The 24,784-nt window shown below is 45.3% G+C and overlaps 1 long non-coding RNA gene across 1 annotated transcript in view; it reads left to right on the top strand.

The window, feature by feature from the left end:
• Window positions 1–654: 654 nt before the first annotated feature.
• The window catches only part of LOC310673491, a 102,835-nt gene continuing 78,705 nt past the window's right edge, over window positions 655–24,784 (top strand). Inside the window, exon 1 of the long non-coding RNA XR_014509072.1 lies at window positions 655–748. This is a non-coding gene — a long non-coding RNA (uncharacterized lncRNA). The remainder of the gene's footprint in view (window positions 749–24,784) is intronic.

Below are 24,784 nucleotides of genomic sequence, written 5' to 3'. Positions count from 1 at the left end.
GTTATGTGTGAACCCTGCCTAGTGGCTAAACAATGACATATTTACTGCCAACAAACCATGTTCTGGTTTGTTGTTGGGTTACGAACCTTGGTTGAAGAAGAAAATGGCTGTCAAGTGATTGGTCATTTTATTAATATCCTTGTTCTTTGATGTGGGACGGGAGAGGGAGCTAGACTGAGTTTAAAAGCAAAGAGAAATGGACCATGCAAATTAGATCTCTTTTTGCTAGTCTTCCAGTTTACCATTAGCACACGCCATCATGTACCTGTGGTTGACTCTGCAAACACGAAGACTCGTTTACCGAAAGCAAACATGAGAGCCAATGCAAGAGGCCTTCAGCTTTGCAGCACAATGTGCAATGAGTGCAATACATAAACCATGCATATTATTCTATGCCTGCTCCTTTTCCATCATCAAGCTATGGTTATCATGCACATATTGCTTATAATATGATATGACAGCTTGAAACAGACACCAGCATTTGGTCAACCCAATATTGGTTGAAAGCAATGTTTTTTTCCTGGGGGGGGGGGGATACAAAAAGGTATACATACCCCTAAACATTTTGTGAATCTAATGGGAGAAGAAACTATTTTTTTACATTTTTTTAGTTTCTTCTCCAGCATGGTGAATTGTCAGTTCTATTGCTACCCCCCGATGGCGGCCTCATTTCCTTTCCCAGTGTTTCCTGAGTCTCAGACAGAAGCGGACATTTAATGTGTGAAGTAGTGTGGAATGTGGATGTGTTGTGTTTTACTGATGAAAGTTTGGCCTCATTTGGGGGCAGTATTTTACTATGCGTAATGCATGTTCATTATACTTTTGTCCATTTACTGTATTTGTTTTTCCTAATTTGAACTATAAAATGGTGATTTTCTTGAGTCAAAATGAGAGTACCCCTAACATTATTATTTTTTAGAAAAAAAGCACTGGTTGAAAGGATATTGATGTCATGTGTCTGAGGACACTCTCACCTCCACATTCGCTAATCCCACACCTAGAATCTAGGGATACCATATAGAATGTCATCATTTTGTTTCTCACATCTGATATTTAATTTTCTACATGCTATAAGGAAGCAGGAAGGCAGATCTTAATATTCAGGCAGGGCTACATAGGCAGAGGCCCTCCTTCAAGCAGTTAGGTCCTACATCATTCAGAGCCCTATAAGTCATTGACAATAGCTTGAATTCAGACAGGAAACAGATTGGCAGGAGGGAAATTGCCTAAGAACCAGCTTTATGCCTCTGGCTAACTGCCCCACTCAAGAGCAGAGTTTCTTACTGAGTTGCACCAGCTGAACTTTCTGTATCAACTTCAAAACAAACCCCATGTAAAGTACCTTACAGCAATCGGTGTGTTCCTATCTAGGAGCAGCTGTAGCTGGCTTGAACAACTGAAGCTTGCGGAAGGTACTTCACAACACTGAAGATACCTGACCCTCCAGTGACAAAGCTGGATCCAGTCCTAACCTCCACCACCCCACTAAAAAACAAATTATGCTCCTCTTCCTTCAAGGGAAGTGCAACCCTGCAAGAACAAGGTCACCTACCTGATTCACAGATCTGAGAACCAGAACCACCAAGCCAAACCTCCTCTGTACTTTTTTTTATTGTAGCTTCTGTAACCAGTAAGAGTGAAACTAGAGTAACACAAAGAGTGGAACCACATTAGCACCAACTCTTTACTTCCAGCTTGACAGAGCTCACCCAGTGAGGATCTGAAACCAGACAGAAAAATCTCTCTCTCTCTCTCTCTCTCTCTCTCTCACACACACACACACACACACACACACAAACACACACACACTTCTCCTTGTACAAAAGCTTGGATCTCACACATGCTGTATGAAGGCGCCTTGCATTTCTCTCTAGGTATCTTATCAGTGGCAGAGCATATGCCAGCACTGCCCAGGGTGGGTGCATTCCCAAGGGAAGTGGGGACATGCTCCTGAAGGGTGCAGAGGGTGCCCTCCCAGGCATGGGATAGCCGCATGCGCACCCACCGATCCCACTTCCTTCCTCTCCCCTTCCCACTCGCCTGCTTCTTTCCCGTCCTCTCCCCTGCCGCCCTGCCTCCTCCAGCCAGGAGCATGGGGCAACAGCGCACTGCCTGCCTGTGACTCCCACGCCTACCGCCAGCCGTCAGGGGAAGGGCGGAGCTGCTGCGCCACGGTCCCGGCTGGAGGAGGCAGGCAGGCAGGGGGGAGGATGGGAAGAGGGCAGGTGAGCGGGAAGGGGAGAGGAAGGAACTGGCAAAGCAGCGCAGCAGCTCCTCCCGCCCCTTCCCCCAAAGGTTCACGGCAGGCATGGGAGTCTGAGTTGCAGGCGGGTGGCGCACCAAGTGTCACCCCCGCTTAGCAATGACACCTGGAGTGGCGACCCCCCCTCACCCACGTTCCTCCGCCAGTGTATCTAATGGTAAGTAGTTAAAGGTAAAGGTAAAGGGACCCCTGACCATTAGGTCCAGTCGTGGCCGACTCTGGGGTTGCAGCGCTCATCTTGCTTTATTGGCCGAGGGAGCCAGCATACAGCTTCTGGGTCATGTGGCCAGCATGACTAAGCCACTTCTGGCGAACCAGAGCAGCGCACAGAAACGCCGTTTACCTTCCCACCAGAGTGGTACTTATTTATCTACTTGCACTTTGACGTGCTTTCAAACTGCTAGGTTGGCAGTAGCAGGGACCAAGCGACGGAAGCTCACCCTGTTGCGGGGATTCGAATTGCCAACCTTCTGATCAGCAAGTCCTAGTCTCTGTGGTTTAACCCACAGCGCTACCCATGTCCCGGTAAGTAGTTAGGACTATCTAAAAATTGAGAATGCAGTAGGGGCCACAGGAAGTGGCATAAGAATGGGACAACAAATATGCCACTGTAAGTTGGCACCCATGCTGTTGGAAAGTTCTACCAGTGAAGCTATTCCACCAGTGAAATTCCACCAGAGAGCAGGGAACATCTCAAGTCAGTGTTCAGATGTGTGGGGATAAATCATGTCGGAACCCCCTTCACTCCCTGACATGGCCTCATAAACAGTGAAGCCTTGTGCATTGTAGCCAACGGGACAAAAGAGGAACTGGGACACAACTCCTGCTATGTTCACAGCATGCTATAAATGTATGGTAGGATCCACATCTCCCTCACTCTCACAGAATCTGGGTGGGACTGGAGGACATGATAAAAGTTTGGCAGGCCATTGGTTTCTCAAAGAAAGCTTAGCAAATTTGGTAAAGAATTCAAAGCAAGCAGGAAATAATTTGATGGCCATACATACTGTGCAGTGCTTGAAGTAATGTGCTGTATTATTAAGTTGGTTCCTGCGAAGATTGCAACACGGGAAGCCAGCATGTCCTCACCTTGCACACTGGATAGGCTAGCAAATAATATTAGGTCTTATTAGCTAGATCCTTACCCTTTTCATGTATGTTTCCTCTTTAGGCTAACTCTGCCTTTTACCTATTGGGTTTGCAAGATGAGTGCCACCAAGTCCTCGGAGGTATCATTTGCCCTGCTCCTTGAGAACCAAATCTCTCACGCTTCCGTCTGTTTAACGCAGGTGATCTGAGAAAAGTTACTACCATAATTGGCTATATGAAAATATACATGCTGTGATTGGTCCTTTAACTATGGGGAAACATGATGTCAGCATCATCAGATTTTCCAGGTAATCTTGGGAGCCCATCTGTTATCAGGAATGGAATATCTAGTGCTGTTTGAGTGTGGGTTGTATACAAGAAGGGGTGGCATCAGATACATGCTGCCAACTTGGCTCCTGAGTACACTGCCAGCATGCCTGCTTGGACCAAAAAGTGAACTGCGGAGTCTTATGGAGCAAATATGACTACAGAAACTTTGCAAACTATGACTGAAACAAGCTAAGTGTGTTGTAATGGCAGCTGTGTGGGACCATCAAATTTCTGCTTAACAACCCACCTTGCTCAGTGACCCTGGGCCTATGTCTGTCAGACTCGCCTACCTTGTAGAGTTGTTGTGAGAATAAAAAAAAGATGTGGGGGGGGACCAAGCATTCCACTGTGAGCTCCTTGAAGGAAACATGCCCTCTAGATGATAGAGAGAGGACGGGGAGCCTATGACTCTCCAGAAGCTGACCTTCAGTCCTTATCAGTCCCAACTGCCATGTCCCATAGTCAGGGAAATGGGAATTGTAATCCAACATAATCTGGAAGTCTGCGGGATCCCCAGCCCTGGTCTAGAGTTATTCAGCTACACTGACCATCAACCACAACTAGCATGGCCAAGGATCAGGGTTCATTGGAGTTGTGCACCTGGAGGAAGCCAGCTTGCAGAAGGCTGCTTTGGCATTACAGCTTACAGTGAGGCATTTTAGATTTCAGAGAGGGTGGAGTGTTCTCAGCAAGGTTTAAATGTGGTCACCACTGCTTGCTCCTATCTGGCCTCCTTTTTTCCTTTCCCCACTGCCTTCAGTGCATCAGGGTTCCCCGGGATGCTTCAGGTGACAGTGGCAGTGCAGTGTTTTGCTTTAAGTGGGAAAATGTCTTGGGACAGCCCTAGATGAGCTTGAGGAACTGATACCAGTTTCCCAATGTCTGGCTGAACGTCACGTAGCAGAAGTCTTAAATCACCATGTTTAGTTATCTGGAGTTGATACCTTTGCTTGGAGAGGAGTTGGGTGATCAGACTAAAACCACATCCCACCAAATACGATGTCGGAAATGCAACAAGGAGCTACGTAACCACTGTCTGCCGTGCAGGACAGTGAGTTCTCTAACCAAAACTCTTGGTATCATTTCTTAAACTTTGGCTTCAGCCCAATGTTATTTTGTAGCTCAATTAGTTCTTCTTCCACTACCCCAACTTTATCACCCAATCTGGAATTTCCTTCAGAAGAAGTTCCTCAAATCGTTCAGACATATCTTTATAATGGTTACAAAAAAAAACCTTGCAATCGTCATCTTGTATCCAAACTTCTTCAACTTCTAGCTCAGGCAGGCTTGGAAACTGGTATGGCTCGCGATAGCCTATATTGTATTTGAATAGAGTAAACTTTGAAATAAACATAGAAATGACCTATTTGGCCTTAATAAAATTGACCTCATTTCCTTGCAGTTGAAAATTCATTTCACTGAATAATAAGTGATTAATGTGCCTAGCAAGGCCCACCTCCAGTGTCCCCCTAAGAAAATCCAACTGTCCCCAGAAGGTGGTACTGCCCAGTGGGTTACAGCCAGTCATATTTTCATAGAAAAAGTTGATGTTTCTTAGATGAGTGTTAAAGTTTGTCTTTATCCTCCAACAATTCAAATAACCTTCCAGAGACATTGTGCAAACGAGTTAATAGCATGTGAAATGTTCGTGGAATGATGGTGAGTCATTCAGAACCTGATACCAGCTGCTTAATTTTTTATTATTATTGCATTAGCACACCTAGTGTAAAGATTTGGAAGCCATTTATTTCACATGAAAGGCCTTTCTCTTTAATGCCAGGTGCAGGAGAGCGCCATTTGAACCAGGCGAATATTCACAGGAGAATTTTGAACATTTTGCTTTCATCCAGGAGAAAGGACCACTGTGGATTTGGACACATGAATTCAATTCTTCTTTGCCTTCTTCTAATTTGCAGTCTCATCCCACTCTCCCTCTAGGCAGCTTAGAAAGGAGATTCCCTGCTATGGTGGCCACGTGTACAAATTTACAGAGGGCTGTACTTTATCTGAAAGGCTCTCAGAAGACAGCTCTCCATTTGAAGTGCTGTCTGCTCCAAGTCTGATTTAAAGATCAAGAACCATATGAAGGGAGATCAAACCCCTTGAAGTTGCATCAACAATGTGCAGTCCTGGACAGCACACTGAGCAAGGACCACAGGACACAGCCATCAATGCGGTACATCTTTTTCTGCAAGCGCCTCCTTGCTTGAAGAATGCTCTCCCTGGGGAAACTTGCCTGGCACCTTCATTGCATATCTTTAGGCACCTGGCAAAATCATTCCTCTTTTCCCAGGCCTTTAGCTCATTAAACAATCTATGGCCTTTTAAAGTGGGAGAGGGGGTTATTTTGTTTGTTATGTATTTTTCTGTTTTTATATTGAAAACTGCCCTGTGATCCTCAGATGAAGAATGGCATAGAAATATAATATATGATGATGATGATAATAATAATTATATACATAGATATAAAATCTGTACTGTATTTAAATTACAGTAATTATTTTCTAAACTTCCATATGCAATCTGGAGCCTCCTTTGTCATTGTTTTGGGAGATGAATTTCCTTTCCCCTTTTTCTTTTCTGTGATGTGTAAACAAACATGACTTTTAGAAGACATCTGAAGGCAGACCTATTTAGGGATTTTTTTAATGTTTGATGTTTTATCGTGTTTTTAATATTCTGTTGGGAGCAGCCCAGAGTGGCTGGGGAAACCCAGCCAGATGGACAGTGTATGAATAATAAATTATTATTATTATAAATGGCCACCCTACTCCCTGTTACTCAATGCCCATAAGAGCACCTCGCAACACTTTGATAACATTGGATGAAAGATGATGGTGAGTGACTTATCACTACCCAATGAGTTTCAGAGTCGGGAGGCGGGGCCAACATCTGAGGAAGTTCTGGGCAAATGTCCCCATCTGTAGTTGATGGAGCCTGGCAGGCTGGGCTTAATATAATGGCAGCATTCTCTTAGCATGATTGGGTAGCTGGGAGTAGTAGTAGTAGTAGTAGTAGTAGTAGTAGTAGTAGTAAGGTAAAGGACCCCTGCATGGGGTTATTAGGTTACCCAGCACTCTGGGCAGCTTCCAACATATACAAAAGCATCATAAAACAGCAGACTTTTTTTTAAAAAAAAATCTTCTCTCTACAGGATTGTCTTCAGATGGCTTGGGGGATGGATAACTCTGACATTTCTCCAGTGAAAATAGGGACATCCTAAGGAAAAGTGGGACATTCTGGGATCAAATCAGAAACTGGGACGGCTTCTCTGAATCAGGGATGTCCCTGGAAAATAGGGACACTTGGAAGGTCTGCTAGCATGCACTGACAAATGGTTTCTAACACATAGGAAAAGAACGATTCCTTATGCCTTGAGTAGCTTTGCTCAGAAACATATGGGAAGTGAAAAAAGCAAAGGGTTGCCTTGAAGGAGTCACATGAAAGAGAACTTCTGTAGTTTTAACTTTCTTCGCATTATGCAGCCCCAGGGGGTATGGAGTCTGAACATATTTATTGCTTAATCCACCAGTCACTGTTATTCAGGCTTATTTATTTAATTTTTGCAGACAAGGGAGAGGCCTCTTGCAATAATTTACACACACACAGTTATTCGCTGTGTAACCAACCAACCCCCTGACCCCAGCTGTGCATCATCTTAAAAGCATCTATAAAATGCACTGCTTATTTACTATTGGGGCCTGTTCTTAGTGAATGTCAGTAAGCAGCTCCTGAAATACGTGGACCAGGGATGGAAGAATCTGTCCGTTTCAGTTCTTTCTGTTTCTCATTTTTCCCAATCTTGAACTGAGTTCTTCACATTTATTCATTTGCTTTTTAAAAAAATCAAACTCTCACACATATTCCTCAGCATTTTATTATGAATTTCTCCTCATAAACACATTTTGTGTTTGCACTTTTGACTAATGTAACACATTTTTCCAAGCAATTTCTCATAATACAATGAACTTAGTATGATGTTTTCAGGAATATATTGAGGTTTGTTTGCTTTTTGGCCATCTTCTCTCTGATATACGAATTTTGTATGCATCCTTTGGTTTGGAAAACTGCATTGCAAAATTCACGTGTGAATTTCAAAGGATTGCTGCATCTCCCAGTTCTCATATTGTTGCAGAAGGTATGAATTTGATAGTTTCCAGTTTAAATGACTCTAATTTCTCCACTGTTCCCTAGTACGTGGGGAAATGTTCATTATTAGATTCAAAATGTGCCCAAGGATCATAATGCTATTAAGAATGAAGATTAATAATAATAATAATAATAATAATAATAATAATAGAATTTGGATTAAAAAAAATCCCTTTGCACGCTTTGCATTGCATATACTCACTCACCTGAAAAACCTAGGGTTTAAAGAAGGATCTCTCTTTGTTTCTGTAGTCCTCTTTGTGTAGAGTTTTAGTGTCAGGAGCCTAACTGCATCAAACAAGCTTATCTCCCGCTTGGACTATTGAAATGCACTCTACGTGGGGCTACCTTTGAAGGTGACCCGGAAACGTCAACTAATCCAGAATGTGGCAGCTAGACTGGTGACTGGGAGTGGCTGCCAAGACCATATAACACCAGTCCTGAAAGAGCTACACTGACTCCCAGTACATCTCTGAGCACAATTCAAAGTGTCGGTGTTGACCTTGAAAGCCTAAACAGCCTCAGCCCAGTATACCTGAAGGAGCGTCCCCACCTCCATTGTTCAGCCCAGACACTGAGGTCCAGCTCCGAGGGCCTCCTGGCTGTTCCCTCACTGTGAGAAGAGAAGCTACAGGCAACCAGGCAGAGGGCCTTCTCAGTAGTGGCACCTTCCCTGTGGAACGCCCTCCCATCAGATGTCAAGGAAATAAATAACTATCTGACTTTTAGAAGACATCCGAAGGCAGCCCTGTTTAGGGAAGTTTTTTATGTTTGATGTTTTATTGCTTGATGATGATGATGATGATGATGATGATGGGAGCCACCCAGAGTGGCTGTGGAAACCCAGCCAGATGGGCGGGGTATAAATAATAAATTACTAAATTATTATTATTATTAGGCTTCCCCTTCACCCTCCCATGCGTGGATAGTGGTGGGACCTGGCAGGAAGCAACAGAGAGGCTGGGGCCAATGTGTATACCCCAATCCATGCTATTCCAGAAGAAGGGCGGAAAAACAGTAGAAGAGCCTAACACTGCATACAGATAAGGGCAGAGGTGAAACACCACCTGAAGCTTACTAATTCCATACCTCGGACACATTTTGGGTGGCCCTTTCTTTGTCTTCCCCCATCTTTTAATATCCTTCAAATAAAGAAGAAGAAGAAGAGTTTGGATTTGATATCCCACCTTTCGCTCCCTTTAAGGAGTCTCAAAGCGGCTAACATTCTCCTTTCCCTTCCTCCCCCACAACAAACACTCTGTGAGGTGAGTGAGGCTGAGAGACTTCAAAGAAGTGTGACTGGCCCAAGGTCACCCAGCAGCTGCATGCGGAGGAGCGGAGACGCAAACCCGGTTCCCCAGATTATGAGACTACCGCTCTTAACCACTACACCACACTGGCTCACTGTGTTGTCTGTGATCACAGTGGGAGATGGTCGACAATAGGAAGCAGTCACAGATTCCCTTCTGCTGTTCTTGATCAAAATAATTCCAAATCTGGAATCCCACATCCAGCGACGGTGTACTTTTTTTTTTTTTCATTTTCTGTTTGTTTGCTTTGACTGAGGTGACACAACTCTACCGAGTGTGCTAAGGATTGAGTAGCGTGGAAAGGTGGAAAATGCCGGAGACTCGCACATAAGTTAGTCGTTCGCCGTAGAAAGCAGCTTCCGACTCATCTTTCACTCCCATACTAATGAAGCGAATTAACAATATTGACGAGATAAATCTTGTCTTAGTTCTCCATGAGTCTTCAAGGCATTGAAAGCTTTGCTTCGCTTGATACGTAGAGGCAAGCCCATGTTCCTTAAACCATTTGTTTTATTGCTTATTAAACTATGTAGTCATATTTCTAATCCATGCCAAAAGAAGACCTGAGCCGTGTGATTAAACTGCTACTTTCATCAGAAGCCTTGGAAGAAAACACACTGGCAGGAGCACTGCATGAGCTAAGAGCTACAAGAGCTGTCTATACCTGCCTGACAGCATGATTTTGTACAGAGCTATTCAGAAGGGTGTCCTGCTGAATGAAAGAGGTCTTGCTCCCAGGAAAGTGGCTTCAAATGGCTTCAAATGGCCTGATAGATAGAATTCCTCTTTAGACACTGAAGCACAAACTGAGGAGGTGTCAGGCACACCCGTTCCACGCAAACCTTCTCATGTTGAGCAGAAAGGTGCCAAGGGGAGCTCCTAAGTGCCGTTGACTGAAATTGCCCCGGGAAACCCTGATAATAAGGTGGATTTGGGGATAGGGGTGGGCCTGGTGTATATGCACGAGGGGGAAAATCTCTGAAATGGGTTGTACCTTTCTGACTGCTGTCTTTCCATCAGTAACTAAGCATCACATGCCAAGATATGATAGCCATCTTCAAATATCTAAAGGGCTGTCACATGGAAGATTGAGCAAGCTTGTTTTCCCCTGCCCCAGAGGGTGGTAATAATAATAATAATAATTTATTATTCATACCCCGCCCATCTGGCTGGGTTTCCCCAACCACTCTGGGCAGCCTCCAACAGAATATTTTAAAAAAACAATAAAACACCAAACATTAAAAACATCCCTAAATAGGGCTGCCTTCAAATGTCTTCTAAAAGTCAGATATTTATTTCCTTGACATCTGATGGGAGGGCATTCCACAGGGCGGGTGCCACTACCAAGAAGGCCCTCTGCCTGGTTCCCTGTAACCTTACTTCTCGCAGTGAGGGAACCGCCAGAAGGCCCTCGGAGCTGGACCTCAGTGTCTGGGCTGAATGATGGGGGTGGAGACACTCCTTCAGGTATACCAGAACCAATGGATTCAAGTTACAAGAAAGGTGATTCCATCTAAGGCTGAAAGAGTGTGCAGAGTTTGTGGCTTGGGGCCACAATTCGTTTGCCTCACTCATTTACCTTATGTAAAGTAGATGCTTTAGCAGCAAGTGTCGGACCGAAGGAGGGATGTTTGGGGGCTCAGATTCCATCTCTGTCTTGCATTTGTGCTTACTGCCCCCCAACCCCAAGCAAGGAATGTTTCTCCACCTGGTCCAGCTTTCTGTTTCCATCAGTGGCCAACCAAATGCCTCTCAGAGTGGGAATCTTATGGACAGGACACAAGCAGCCTTCTCACAAAGGAGCCAGTGTGGTGTAGTGGTTAAGAGCGGTAGACTCGTAATCTGGTGAACCAGGTCTTCGCTCCTCCACATGCAGCTGCTGGGTGACCTTGGGCCAGTCACACTTCTCTGAAGTTTCTCAGCCCCACTCACCTCACAGAGTGTTTGTTGTGGGGGAGGAAGGGAAAGGAGAATGTTAGCCGCTTTGAGACTCCTTCGGGTAGTGATAAAGTGGGATATCAAATCCAAACTCCTCCTCCTCCTCCTCCTCCTCCTCCTCCTCCTCCTCCTCCTCCTCCTCTTCTTCTTCTTCTTCTTCTTCTCCTCCTCCTCCTCCTCCTCCTCCTCCTCCTGCTCCTCCTGTTCATTGCCCCTACAGTCTGATTACCTTGGGGTAGAATGCTGCATAACATGGAAGTTCCATTGAGCTTCCATGGTCAGAAATGTGATACAACCAGCAAGAGGAGCTTGGGGTAGGACAGGAGCTAAGGGAAGGTGGGACAGGAGCAGTTTAGCAGGCTGGAGGGAAACCAGTGACCCCTCTGCTTTTGAGAGGCGCAAGCTGCCACAGCAAATCTCAGCGTTAATCCAGTTTATTGATGACATATGGCCTCACATCCTGCCCCTCCTTCAGCCTACGTGCATTGGAATGTCCCTTGCCTCACATAATACATGGCCCGGGGGCATGTGCAGTCACTGAGTGGAAATAAGCCTGGTTGACACCATAATTATCGCAGCACCTTCCTGCTGCTGAGTCACAGACCCTTGGCTCCTGTTTGCAGCCATCTAGAACACTGGGGCTCAGAAGGCCACACCTCCTCCCCCAGTTCTAATGAATGAGATCAAAGTCCTAGGCTATCCTTGGAGAGGTGTCCCCCCACCCTCTCTCTCTCTCGCACACACACAAACACACAGTGTCACGTTTCTTCACAAGACATGTCCCACTATGCCCTTAAGAGCTACATGAACTAAAGAAAATATTCAAGGTGATTCTTCCAGAACCCCCCCCCCCCCGAAGCATTTCTTTTAGGGATAACCAGGGCGGATGAACTTGTTTTTATATGCAACGACATATAAGAAGAGGCAGAATTTAAGGAGGTTTTTGTAGAGTATTTAAAGAGTTCTTGTAAACATGTAAAAAATGCAAGCAGGATTTGAATGAAAAACAGAAGTAAAATATGTATTTCGAAATAAGCTTAGGGTACAGAATAAATATAATATGCAGCAACAGTAGAAAATATGGGGAAACCATGGAAGAGCCGACAAGAAGTCCAATGGGAATTGAATATCAACGGGAAAGTATGCATTTGTATTAAATTTGTAAATTTTTGTAACTTATATACAGACCTAGCTCGGAAGTTGAATGGAATCAGTTCCAGAAGTCTGTTCGACTTCCGAAAAGTTCGGAAACCAAGGCGCAGCTTCAGATTGGTTCCCAATAGCGCAGGCGAGCCAGAAACAATAGCAGAAGCTGCGCTGGACGTTCGGCTTCCAAAAAATATTCAAAGACCGGAACACTCACTTCTGGTTTTCGATCATTCGGGAGCTGGAACGTTCGACTGCCAAGGTGTTTGGGAGTCAAGGTACAACTGTGTGTGTGTGTGTATACAATGGACACTCGGGTTGCGAACGTGATACTTGCAGGAAGCACGTCTGCAACCCGCAGCATCCACAACCCGCAGCATCTGCAACCCGCAGCGTCTGCAACCCACAGTGCCACATCTGCACATGCGCGGGTTGCGATTCAGTGCTTCTGTGCATGCGCCGAAACCCAGAAGTAACCAGTTCCAGTACTTTTAGGTTTAGCATGGTGCACAACCCGAAATCGCACAACCCGAAGCGTCTGTAACCCGAGGTATGACTGTATATATAGACCTGCATAACAAGCAGAAATGAGCTGACTTTTCAGCTTTCCCAGCCAGAGGATCCAGTGATGGAGAAAGCTGTTCTTGTGGTGCAAGAAGGGGTTTTGGGATTCTTACAGGAAGCTTCCTCTCTGGGTGGTTTCTTACTTCAAAATATGAAAAGCCAGCCCTGTTTCCTACTCATTCTGGTGGGAAAGGCAATCTGCACCAAAGTCCTATCCAAGCAGCACCCACTGCTGCAACTATGGCACAGTTCCAACCTGAGGGTTGATCACAGCGATCAAGGGATTTATGTCATTGGTGTAACTAAGGAGGCTCTCCCTTCCCTGGGTAAAAATGGACACCCCAAGGTAGTGTGATTTGGGAAAATGCTGTAGCTCAGTGGTAGAGCATCCCCGGCATCTTTAGGTACGGCAGCTTGGATAGCGCAGTTGGTGTGGTGCTGGTAATGCCAAGGTTTGATCCCCATATGGGGCAACTGCATATTCCTGCATTGCAGGGGGTTGGACTAGATGATCCTCAGGATCCCTTCCAACTCTACATTTCTATGATTAAGAGAGGCTCTCTGCCGAAACCCTGGAGAACAGCTGCTAGTCATCCAAAACAATACAGTGGTGCCTCGCAAGACGAAAAGAATCCGTTCCGCGAGTCTCTTCGTCTAGCGGTTTTTTCGTCTAGCGAAGCAAGCCCATTAGCGGATTAGTGGATTAGCGCTATTAGCGGTTTAGCGGCTATTAGCGGCTATTAAAGGCTTAAGGGATTAGCGGATTAGCTGCTAAAAGGCTATTAGCAGCTTAGTGCCTTAGAAAAAGGGGGTGGGGAGCGGAAAAAACCCCCCATGAATCGCAAGACATTTTCGTCTTGCGAAGCAAGCCCATAGAGAAATTCGTCCTGCAAAGCACCTCCAAAATGGAAAACCCTTTCGTCTAGTGGGTTTTCCGTCTTGCGAGGCATTCGTCTTGCGGGGCACCACTGTACTGAGTTGGATGAATCAATGGTCTGACTCAGTGTAAGGCAGATTTCTTTGTTCTATGACTAATGGTTTAATAATAATAATAATAATAATAATAGTAATAATACTTTTATAACTTATACCCCACCCATCTGGTTGGGTTTCCCCAGCCACTCTGGGTGGCTTCCAGCAAAATAAAAATGTCAAACATTAAAAAACTTCCCTATTATTATTATTATTATTATTATTATTATTCCCATGCACACTGACTTGAATGTAACAGCACAATCCGACAGTATGTCTACTGAATTCCTGTTAAATTCATTGGCACTTACTCCCAGCCAGGTAACTGGGGTTAGGATTGCAAATTGAAGTTATGTATACATTAGTGGCTAAAACACAGCAAGTATTTTTTTATCCCCTGCTGCGTTTCAAGGTGCATTTGCACACTGTGGTAAACCCCCGGGGGGGGGGGGGCAAGACACCCAATGTGTGTTACCTATTTGGTTTTCCTGCATGAAGCTGTTATCTGTGCATGTGCTGTTGCATATCAGCCAAGCGGCTCTGAAAAATTGGGACATCCCGTTTTTTCGCATGAGATCACGGTGGCCATTTTGGGTGCTGCAATCTCTCTCTCTCTCTCTCTCTCTCTCTGCATTCTCACACTACGCTTTTGCTCCAGAGAAAGCACTTTTGGGGGTGAGAGTGAGGCACGGGTCACATGACTTGCCTCAGGAGCACATGCTGGAAGATGCTCGTCCCAGTTTTGGCTCTCCAAATGTTGGACGGTCTGCTGTCACCCACGCTTTGCAATGCCTGCCTCAAATGTACACACCTCAGCTTAACTGTGATGTGAACGTGGCTTAAGTTTTCCTTGAGGATAGGAGCTGCTTTGAAGGGAAAATGCACCAAACAACAGCATCTTTCAAGAAGCTACAGCATGGCTCTTTATCGTGGGTAACATTGTGTACACATAGATTCAAAAGCCAGTGGTGGGAGCCATAATAAATGGGAATGTGTGCACAAGTGGAACTTACCTCTGAATAAACAAGCATAAGAACAGGCTACACCCATTTCAGTCAGCAGCTTGTGAGGAGATAAATTTCACAATTTCTTCCCAAAGACCATGTGCCCATGCAAGCCACCTCGTGCAAGTTGAAACAGAAAGTTAAAGTCTCCCTTTTTGGAAGCCTGCCAGAGAGGAGAATAAGCAACTTCACTGCATAATTTTCAGAAGCGTTTCTTCCCTGTTGTGTTGACAGGGACAAGATCCCTGAAGTGAGGACAGCTGTGCATTACCCCTTGGTCTCTTATATACAATTGCCTTTGTTTCACAGTATGCCGGTATTAATACCACTTGCATTGTCAAGCTAGTTTGGAAGCTTGCATACATGAGCAAGCTTGATGGTACTTGTGGTTTGCTTGTCATGCGCGTGTGCGTGCACACACACACATAAGAACTACCCATTAAGTGCACTCAACAGTAGCGTTAGTTATAATTAGCAGTAGTTATAACAGCAAGGGAGAAAGTCACTTTCTACAGTGCCAGATAGACATTGGTTTTAAGCCACATCTGCTATTCATTCCTTTAAGCCAACATCTATTATCAGGCAGTTACGGGCCCATGAAATTTCAATATTGGGGAGTGCTGAAGAAAGGGAGGGGAGGTGGCCCCAGCGGTGACTTCAATGGCAAGTGGGTGACCACAAAAGGAGGTGTTTTTGCTACCAAGAAAAGGGACAGAGACAGATTCTAAGACACAGGGGAGGTCCTGCTGGCCGTAGAAGCTGGGTGAGGGAGCGGGTGGCGCTGTGGTCTAAACCACTGAGCCTCTTGGGCTTGCCGATCGGAAGGTTGGCAGTTTGAGTCCCTGTGACGGGGTGAGCTCCCGTCGCTCTGTCCCAGCTTCTGCCAGCCTAGCAGTTTGAAAGCACACCAGTGCAAGTAGACAAATAGGTACCGCTGCGGCAGGAAGGTAAATGGCTTTTCCATGCGCTCTGGTTTCCGTCACTGTGTTCCATTGCACCAGAAGTGGTTTAGTCATGCTGGCCACATGACCCGGAAAGCTGTCTGTGGACAAACGCTAGCTCCTTCAGTCTGAAAGCAAGATGAGTGCTGCAAGCCGATAGTCACCTTTGACTGGACTTAACTGTCCAGGGGTCCTTTACCCCCCCCCTTTTTTTAGAAGCTGGGTGAAGAATGAGCAAGGCAACATCTGGAGAACCTATCAGCCCTGCCCGCTTTGTTCCTTAGCAGTGCAAGAGTTCTAGGTGTGTGTAAGAGAGGGAAGGGGGGGGGGAGAGAGAGAAATTGCCATGCTTGGTCTAAGACTATGGATGGTGAGAGAAGGAGGACGTGCACTACTCAACCTTCCAACTTTAGCCTTCCTGCTGCAAGGTACTTCCATGCATGGATGATTTAGAAGAACCCAATCATTTCTGCTTTACGACTTTCAGCACTCTGCACCCATGGATAGTCCAGTCCACCTTTCTCCAAAGGTTTGAGGGGGTGATTTTCACTGTGATCATGGTGTTAAATACTTCCAAGTGCTGCATCCAGGACCATGATTGCCACCACACACACACACACACACACACACACCACAAAGCCACGTGTGTTTGTATGCAATTAGTATAAAACATGCTATTTGTCAAGGGAAGAGTTAAAAAGTGATTGGGTTGATTCCTAGAGGGAAGAAACAGACCCCCAGAGGAGCTCTCTCGGAAATGACTAGAGCAATCTCACAGCCATCTACACCTGGGGAAACTGTGAAGCTATTACATTCTGTTAAAAAAAAAAAAAGGATTTCCCAAGCTGCGGAAAAGCAAAAAGCAAAACACAGAAACTGGGCAGAGAAAACATGACAAGGTGATGTTTTTGTTCATTGCTTTCTGCAGCAGCTGCGTCAAAAATCTGTATGCATGGCATACAGATATTTGACAGTAAATGCCCAGTGTGGAAATGGACCCATTTTGTCCTCCCCACATTTTCCCTTTCCTGAGACTTGTCTTCCCTGGCAATTCTTTTCTTTTTTCTTTTTTATTCAATGCACTTACGGTGAGTGTGACAGTCAGAGATAGATTGGGAAGCAGCTGCTCCTAATGTGTTATATGGCATGAGAGCACTTATTACAAACTACTACCAGCCAAACTTTGAGGCATATTTTCAAAAGAATGTGTTTTGAATGGATCACTATTTAGATAGCCATGGAACACAACCAGTGTGCTGTAGTGGTTAGGGTGTCAGATTAGGACCTGGGAGACCAGGGTTCAAATCTGTGCTTGGCCAGGATGCTCTCACTTGGTTACCTTGGGCCTGTCACTACCTCTCAGCCAAACCTACCTCACAGGGGTGTTATGTGAATTAATGGAGGAGATGGAAGAATCATGTACACCACCTTGAGCTCCTTTCAGAAAAAGGCTGGCTACAAATGTAATCGCGGGTGGTGCTGTGGGTAAAAGCCTCAGTGCCTAAGGCTTGCCGATCGAAAGGTCGGCGGTTCGAATCCCCGTGGCGGGGTGCGCTCCCGTTGCTCGGTCCCAGCGCCTGCCAACCTAGCAGTTCGAAAGCACCCCCGGGGGCAAGTAGATAAATAGGGACCGCTTACTAGCGGGAAGGTAAACGGCGTTCCGTGTGCGGCTCTGGCTCGCCAGAGCAGCGATGTCACACTGGCCATGTGACCCGGAAGTGTCTCCGGACAGCGCTGGCCCCCGGCCTCTTGAGTGAGATGGGCGGACAACCCTAGAGTCTGTCAAGACTGGCCCGTACGGGCAGGGGTACCTTTACCTTTACAAATGCAATGAACTGAATAATAAATACAGTGGTACCTCGGGTTACAGACGCTTCAGGTTACAGACTCAGCTAACCCAGAAATAGTGCTTCAGGTTAAGAACTTTGCTTCAGGATGAGAACAGAAATTGTGCCTTAGTGGCGCGGCGGCAGCAGGAGGCCCCATTAGCTAAAGTTTCAGTTTCAGGTTAAGAACGGACCTCCGGAAAGAATTAAGTATTTAACCCGAGGTACCACTGTAAGTGAATCAACGAGGAAGGAGGAAAACTAGATTATGAAGCTACTCAAAAACTGTGCAAAGAGTATATTACAAGAATAAACCACCTGCTGTGAAAGACAAGCAGCGCTTCTTCAACACATCCTAAAATAAATCAAAGCTAAAGGAGAAAAAGAGAGAGAAACATATAAAAGCCAAATTAAGAAGACAGCATTTGTTTTACAGACACTTTAAAAATAAGCATTCCAGACATTAACCCTCTCTGTGAGTTTTCCAAGCATACAGTGAAGTTGAGGGGAAAAGGACAGAACAAGCAATCTGGGGCCTACCTAAGTTTCAAATACCGCTTAGAGGTTTCAACAATTCAGAGGTGTACACATGTTAAAAATAAAAATGACGCCTGAGAAAAGGAAGTGGGGTAAAATATGAAATGGATATAAAAGAGGAGTGGAATAAAAAAGGAAATAAAAGATAAAACAGATCAGAGATGGCAAAAATTGGCAAAGCAGTTCATTCAGAACTGAATACAAAAGATTATGTGATGTGATCAGCAAAAAGGCAATGCTTGCTAATGTGAGGGTTCCCAAAACAAGCGAAGGTGAGGCATCTCCTTATCTTTGTGGGAAACTGAGTCGTTTCTTTATTAGACTTGTAGACAGAAGGGTGGATTCACTGTTTAGACTGAAATCCTGTTATACTGGTCCAGTTAAACATCCCAGAGAAAGGGGACTGTAACACTGATTTAAAGAGGTTGATACATTATATGATATAACAGAAGCAAGATTTGATGATTGGTGGATCCTTAGTTCAGAAACTATCAGACTTATGATCTAAAATATTAGGAAAGCTTAGGTTGAGAAAGGAGGCAATTTCTACACAGTTATCTGTGAGTCCCGCCCCCCTCACCATCCCAGGTTAGAAAATGCACTTTTCAACTAACACTGGCGGGTTTTTGTATGCTTAAAAGTCAGTGCCAGTCAAGTCAGTATAACTGAATAGTCACTTCTCTTTGCAGTGTGATGGATATTTCTAATGCCTTGTGATGTATGTGCTCTGGTTCTATGTACCGACTTATGTTCATATGGGCGTTCTGGTATGAATATTATGGGATGCCTAGGAGTTCTCCCTTTCTTAAAATTTCAAAATAGTAGCAAACAAATGGGGCCAAAGTCTGATGCCAACCTTGCCTTTGATCTCTTGATACATGAGATCTGTGCTCGGTTATGCATTCCCTGTTGATGAGTTGTGATTGGCTACACAGAGAAAAGGCATCCTATCCTCTGTGGTGGCTGTAGGGAAAACGTGGTGAGGCAGGTGACCAGACCTTTCCATTGATTGCAGGAGGATAATTGGCTCCTCAGTAAGTTAGTCATATTTTAGTCCTCTCTAGATGAATAGGGGGACGCGGGTGTCACTGTGGGTTAAACCACAGAGTCTAGGGCTTGCCGATCAGAAGGTTGGCGGTTCGAATCCCTGCGACAGGGTGAGCTCCCGTTGCTCGGTCCCTACTCCTGCCAACCTAGCAGTTCGAAAGCACAAGTAGATAAATGGGTACAACTCCGGCAGGAAGGTAAACAGCGTTTCCGTGTGCTGCTCTGGTTTGCCAGAAGTGGCTTATTCATGCTGGCCACATGACCCAGAAGCTGTACGCAGGCTCCCTTGGCCAATAAAGCGAGATGAGCGCCGCAACCCCAGAGTCGGTCACAACTGGACCTAATGGTCAGGGATCCCTTTACCTTTACTAGATCAATAGGATGTTATTCATTACTAACTGGAAGCTGCATTGATTTCAGTAGGACAGAGGTGTGGCTAACTTAGTTTGTATCCAACATTGCGTGTATTAACACCAGTTGTTTTCTTTTTTAATTTTTTTTAAAAATATATCTTTATTAATTTAAAATAAATACATTTATGAGAAAACAGACATACATACAACTAAACAAACATACAATCAAACAAACAAATAACAGAAAAATCAAACAAACCACCGCACTAAAGATACAAGAAGATTAATATAATTATCATCATATATACTCCTGATACTGAACACAATTATAAAACTTATAGGGAAGAAATTTAAAACTGACCTCCAGTTAATCTCACTGTACTTTATCTATCCATTACTTTATACCGCACAGTTACATATTTCTTATATAATTTCTTTTTACCTCCCTACGAACTTATATTTATAAAATACAGGGATCAGTCTAATTCTGCCAAGATGTTTCCTTTTATTCCATGGTTTCCTAAATATTCTTTAAAGATTCCCCAATCCTTATAGACCAGTTCTTTTGTGTGTAACATTGCATCACACAGGAGGCAACTGTTAGGGGCTGAGGTCCCTTTGCCCCTCCCCAATAAAATATTTGAGGGGGCCTGGGCCCCCCAAGTTGATGGGCATTGCCATTCAAATGGAGTGTGTGTGTGTGTTGCGTTGTGTGATCGATTATGCAGTTTGGGGCTTACCTGCCCCCAATATTTTCTTCAATTTGGCACCCCAGTTGCACCATCTTTGGGACTGGTTCTAGGGGCCTCAGGAGTGAGCCTATCCAGTCCAACAGAAACAAATCAATAGCACTTTTAGAAGGGAAGTAATAGTGCCACTGTATTCTGCTCTGGTCAGACCTCACCTGGAGTACTGTGTCCAGTTCTGGGCACCACAGTTCAAGAAGGACACTGACAAACTGGAACGTGCCCAGAGGAGGGCAACCAAAATGGTCAAAGGCCTGGAAATGATGCCTTATGAGGAACGGCTAAGGGAGCTGGGCATGTTTAGCCCGGAGAAGAGGAGGTTAAGGGGTGATATGATAGCCATGTTCAAATATATAAAAGGATGTCACATAGAGGAGGGAGAAAGGTTGTTTTCTGCTGCTCCAGAGAAGCGGACACGGAGCAATGGATCCAAACTACAAGAAAGAAGATTCCACCTAAACATTAGGAAGAACTTCCTGACAGTAAGAGCTGTTCGACAGTGGAATTTGCTGCCAAGGAGTGTGGTGGAGTCTCCTTCTTTGGAGGTCTTTAAGCAGAGGCTTGACAACCATATGTCAGGAGTGCTCTGATGGTGTTTCCTGCTTGGCAGGGGGTTGGACTCGATGGCCCTTGTGGTCTCTTCCAACTCTATGATTCTATGATTCTATTCTAAGGTTTGGGGCAGGAGTCCAGCAATATCTGGAGAACCACAAGTTCCCCATCCCTGCTGTAACATACAGGATTTGATTGTTGCAGAAACAGCGTGGCTTCTCATCAAAGCAAAATGTAGCCATAGCCCCATCCTATGCTAGCAAATGAATGCTTAGGTTGTGGAGCGTTAAAGCCTCTCCTCCTTCCGGAGGGGAGCTGGTTGTGAGCGGGACCAGATCCTCGCGTCATGCGGGGGGCGTTCTGCCCCCTGTCCTGCCATCATCGCTGGCACGCCACGCCTCCCAGCTGGGCACCCAATCAGGAGACACTGCGGGGGCGTGGTTTAGCTGCTCAAATGCAGCCGCGCCAGCTCTCCCTGCCATTGTGCTGCCAATTTTCACGAGTCACCCACCCACCACTCCCTTTAGTGCGTAGCTTCTTGCTTGACCTTGCTATGGATCCATGGTTGGTCACCCTGGTTGCCCAGGGGGCCTGGTAGGAGTTTTTTCCAATTGGCAAATTGGCAACGGCCTCTTGGTTTTTTTCGCCTACCTCTTAGCAATCGTCACAACTTTCCTGGTATTTGGCGGTTAGGCATTGGAATGTGTTGTTGGTTTATGGAAGGGCAAGGTGTGGTCATCGCCTACCCCTTCACTTATGGGTATTCCGTTAAAGGAATCCAGCGGTCATGGATCCTGTCCGATGCCCTGTGTGGCGGGGGGCCATGGCACGACTCCCGGTGACATCAGGGGAGAGCTTATAGTTGTATTGGCATCAACAGGCTCCCCCTACTGGTGGTTAACCCCTCTGCAGACTCACCCCTCTCCGAGTGGGTGGAGTCAAATTTGCTCTTGTCCAGTGCCTAAGCCAATACCTTCTCACATGCTGTAATCAATAAAGTTGTGGCCTTTTCTAGCCCATTAACCTAATATACTTTGTCCACATGTCTTTATTAACCCAAAGCGGGGGATGGGTACTCAAATCACAACTGGATAGTGCCTGGATAGCTCCATTAGTTACAGCGCGGTGCTGATAATGCCAAGGTTGCAGGTTCGATCCCTGCATGGGACAGCTGCATATTCCGACATGGCAGGGGGTTGGACTAGATGATCCTCAGGATCCCTTCCAACTCTACAATTCTATGCCTCTATGATTCAAACTGCAATGCCTTCAAGTTGTGCACACACACATCATGTTACTGGGACCCACATTAGGATGGCCTTGCAGATTCCAAGTTGGAGAAAGTTTGTCATAAAAATTTCAACAAAATAAAAAATCAAGAGAGAAATAAAGTTTTGGTTTTTATGGGGAGTGGCAGGCATGTATTGTATATTTTCCCATGCTTCCACCCCACTATAGTCAAACACAAGGAGGGACTTGTTACATATAAACTCAGGTTGCTCTGGCGCTTTCCCCTCCGTACAGATGGTAGCAGTTAAGATTCCTGCAGGAACTGGGAACTGCAAACTTGACACATCAGAAAGTTTCCTGTGGCCTGAAGTCAGGCTGCTGCAAACCGTGCTCGTGAGAGCTGGGAGCAGACTCCGCTAAGACACTTTTATTACACTTGGACTGGTTTCAATCTCTGCTCCATGATTAATTGCTCCTTTAAAATATATATAAAGTTCAAAACGTTACCCAGGAAGCTGTGTGAGGGAGAATTCCAGTGGCACACTAATAGCTTTGCTCTGGGGGCTGCTCCTTTCTCAGATCCAGGATTGTACCGCTTGATTGGTACATTCTGGAGAAGCACTTTATACTGAATAACACTGCAAAGAAAAACACACTACTTCACTACCATCTCTCTCTCTCTCTTTCCTTCTCTCTCTCTCTCTCTCTCTCACACACACACACACACACAGAGAGAGAGAGAGAGAGAGAGAGAGAGAGAGCTAAAAATCAACTGAGCTGACAGCTGATAGCCAACAACATCTGGAGAACCACAAGTTCCCCATCCCTGCCCTACTCACATGGTAAGAAATGCGTCATTTTAGCTTGAACAGTAGCTCCTGCCTCTTAAAGTGCAAACATCCTTAGGTCATGCTGGTTGACACCAGGAGCAACATCAGCCCAGATTCTCTGCCGCCATGTTGTCTCCAGTTGTTTTTGGACTACAACTCCCATCATCTCTTACTAGCAACACCTGTGGTCAGGGATGATGGGGATCATAGTCCAAGAAACAGCTGGAGACCCAAGTTTGGGAAACACCGGGTTAATATGAAAAACAAAAGTGTGATCAATCGGATAAAATGCTAAAGCAGAAGTACTGTAAGATCCACTGTCGAAGCATAATTTAGAGAGGTGACTTGTCCCAAAGCAGAACTGAATCCACAGATTTAGCAGGGACCCATAAGGCCAGTCAGTTGGCCTGTACATACTGCTCAGATTCCCAGGCGCAAGTTGCGAGGGACCTGTCTCTTAGCTGCTTTGTGTTATGTACTGAAGTTCTCACCCTGGGCCAGCAGGGGGATACTGTAGATAGTTATGCAAAGAAGGGATCGAAAGTGACATTCAGTGATTGGATAGTTTTAGAAAATTGTTACAGTTACATTGTACTGGAGCTCTATATAAGCAGGCTGACTGAACCCTTCGGTTCTGTTCTCTTCTGGCCTGTGAATAAACAAGAGCTGTTTGAAGAATCGCTGTGTCGTCTGATATGTTCACCCACAACTTTGGGGCAACTATTTGCCACACGTCTGGATTTTCCTGGCTCAACAACTTCCCCTCCAAAATACTTCTTGTGTCCAGATTTTTAGTACTTGAAATATCATACTCTTGGAACTGGACCAGCGCTAGACTAGATGGTCATTTGGTCAGATCCAGGAAAGCAGTTGTGACATCATTGCTAGAAGTCCCCCCCACACACAGACGCACGTCACAGAAGAAGTCACACTCCTATCTGGCCTCCTGGAGAACAGGAGTTTGCTTTGCCGCGGAAGAAAGAGTGCCTTGTTTGTCAAAAGAGAAAGATAAACATTATTGGAAATAATGGAAAATAACCGTAGATCATCAGCAGGCAAGATACAATTCACGGCTTATGTTCCCTTCCCTTGGCCGTTTCAAAGGAGAGCGTTTACAGGCTTTTGTTTCTTCACACCCTTCAGGGTTATTCTACATACGGGCTTGACGCATTGGAGCGGAGCTAAAGGTTGGGACATGTTGCAAGGAAAGTGACAGCTGTTCTGTCAGCAAGGGAAAGGCCTGTGTGTGTGTGTGTGTTTGCAGTATGTAGGCATTGCTGTAATCCTGGTCTTTATCTCATCTCTCCCTAGTGTTTATACTTTACTGTTAACCAAACCAGATACGTACTTGACTTTTCAGCAGCAGGGAACCTCTAGTTTATGTTAGACTATGTTTTTATTACCATTTCCTTTATCCTTTTGCCTCCTCCCATGGCTTGCTCTGCTTACTTGGCACCTTGTGATTTACATCTGGAATCCATGCCTGCCATGTTCCAGCTTCACAAAGTACTTTCATTTCATTCAGGGGGACGGTGGCCTTTCAGAGATCGCTGGGCCACAACTCTCATCTTCCTTGGCCATTGGCCATGCTGGCTGGGGCTGGTGGGAGTTGGAGTCTAATAATATCTGGCGATCCACAAGTTATGCATCCTTGACATAATTCTTTTGTCAATACACCTTGTCACGTTGAGGCTGTAGCCCTAAAAGCACCAGCCAGGGAGTAAATCCTACCCTAGGATGGGTGGGGCATAAATCATAAAATTATTATTTTTCAAGTAAAAATACAGAAGATTGCATTAAAAGGATTTAGTCAGTTACCTCCACACCATATCTTTAAGGCACATTGAAAGTTCATGACATTGTCCCAAAGAATTCTGGGAACTGTAGTTCCCCCCTCACAGAGCTATGATTCACAGCATCCTTAACAAACTAGTTCCCAGAATCTTGTTAATTATGC

This window comes from Podarcis tiliguerta (assembly GCF_965153285.1).
Source record: "Podarcis tiliguerta genome assembly, chromosome: 3".
NCBI classification, from domain to species: Eukaryota; Metazoa; Chordata; class Lepidosauria; order Squamata; family Lacertidae; genus Podarcis; species Podarcis tiliguerta.
This window is presented reverse-complemented; position numbering and strand designations above follow the sequence as displayed.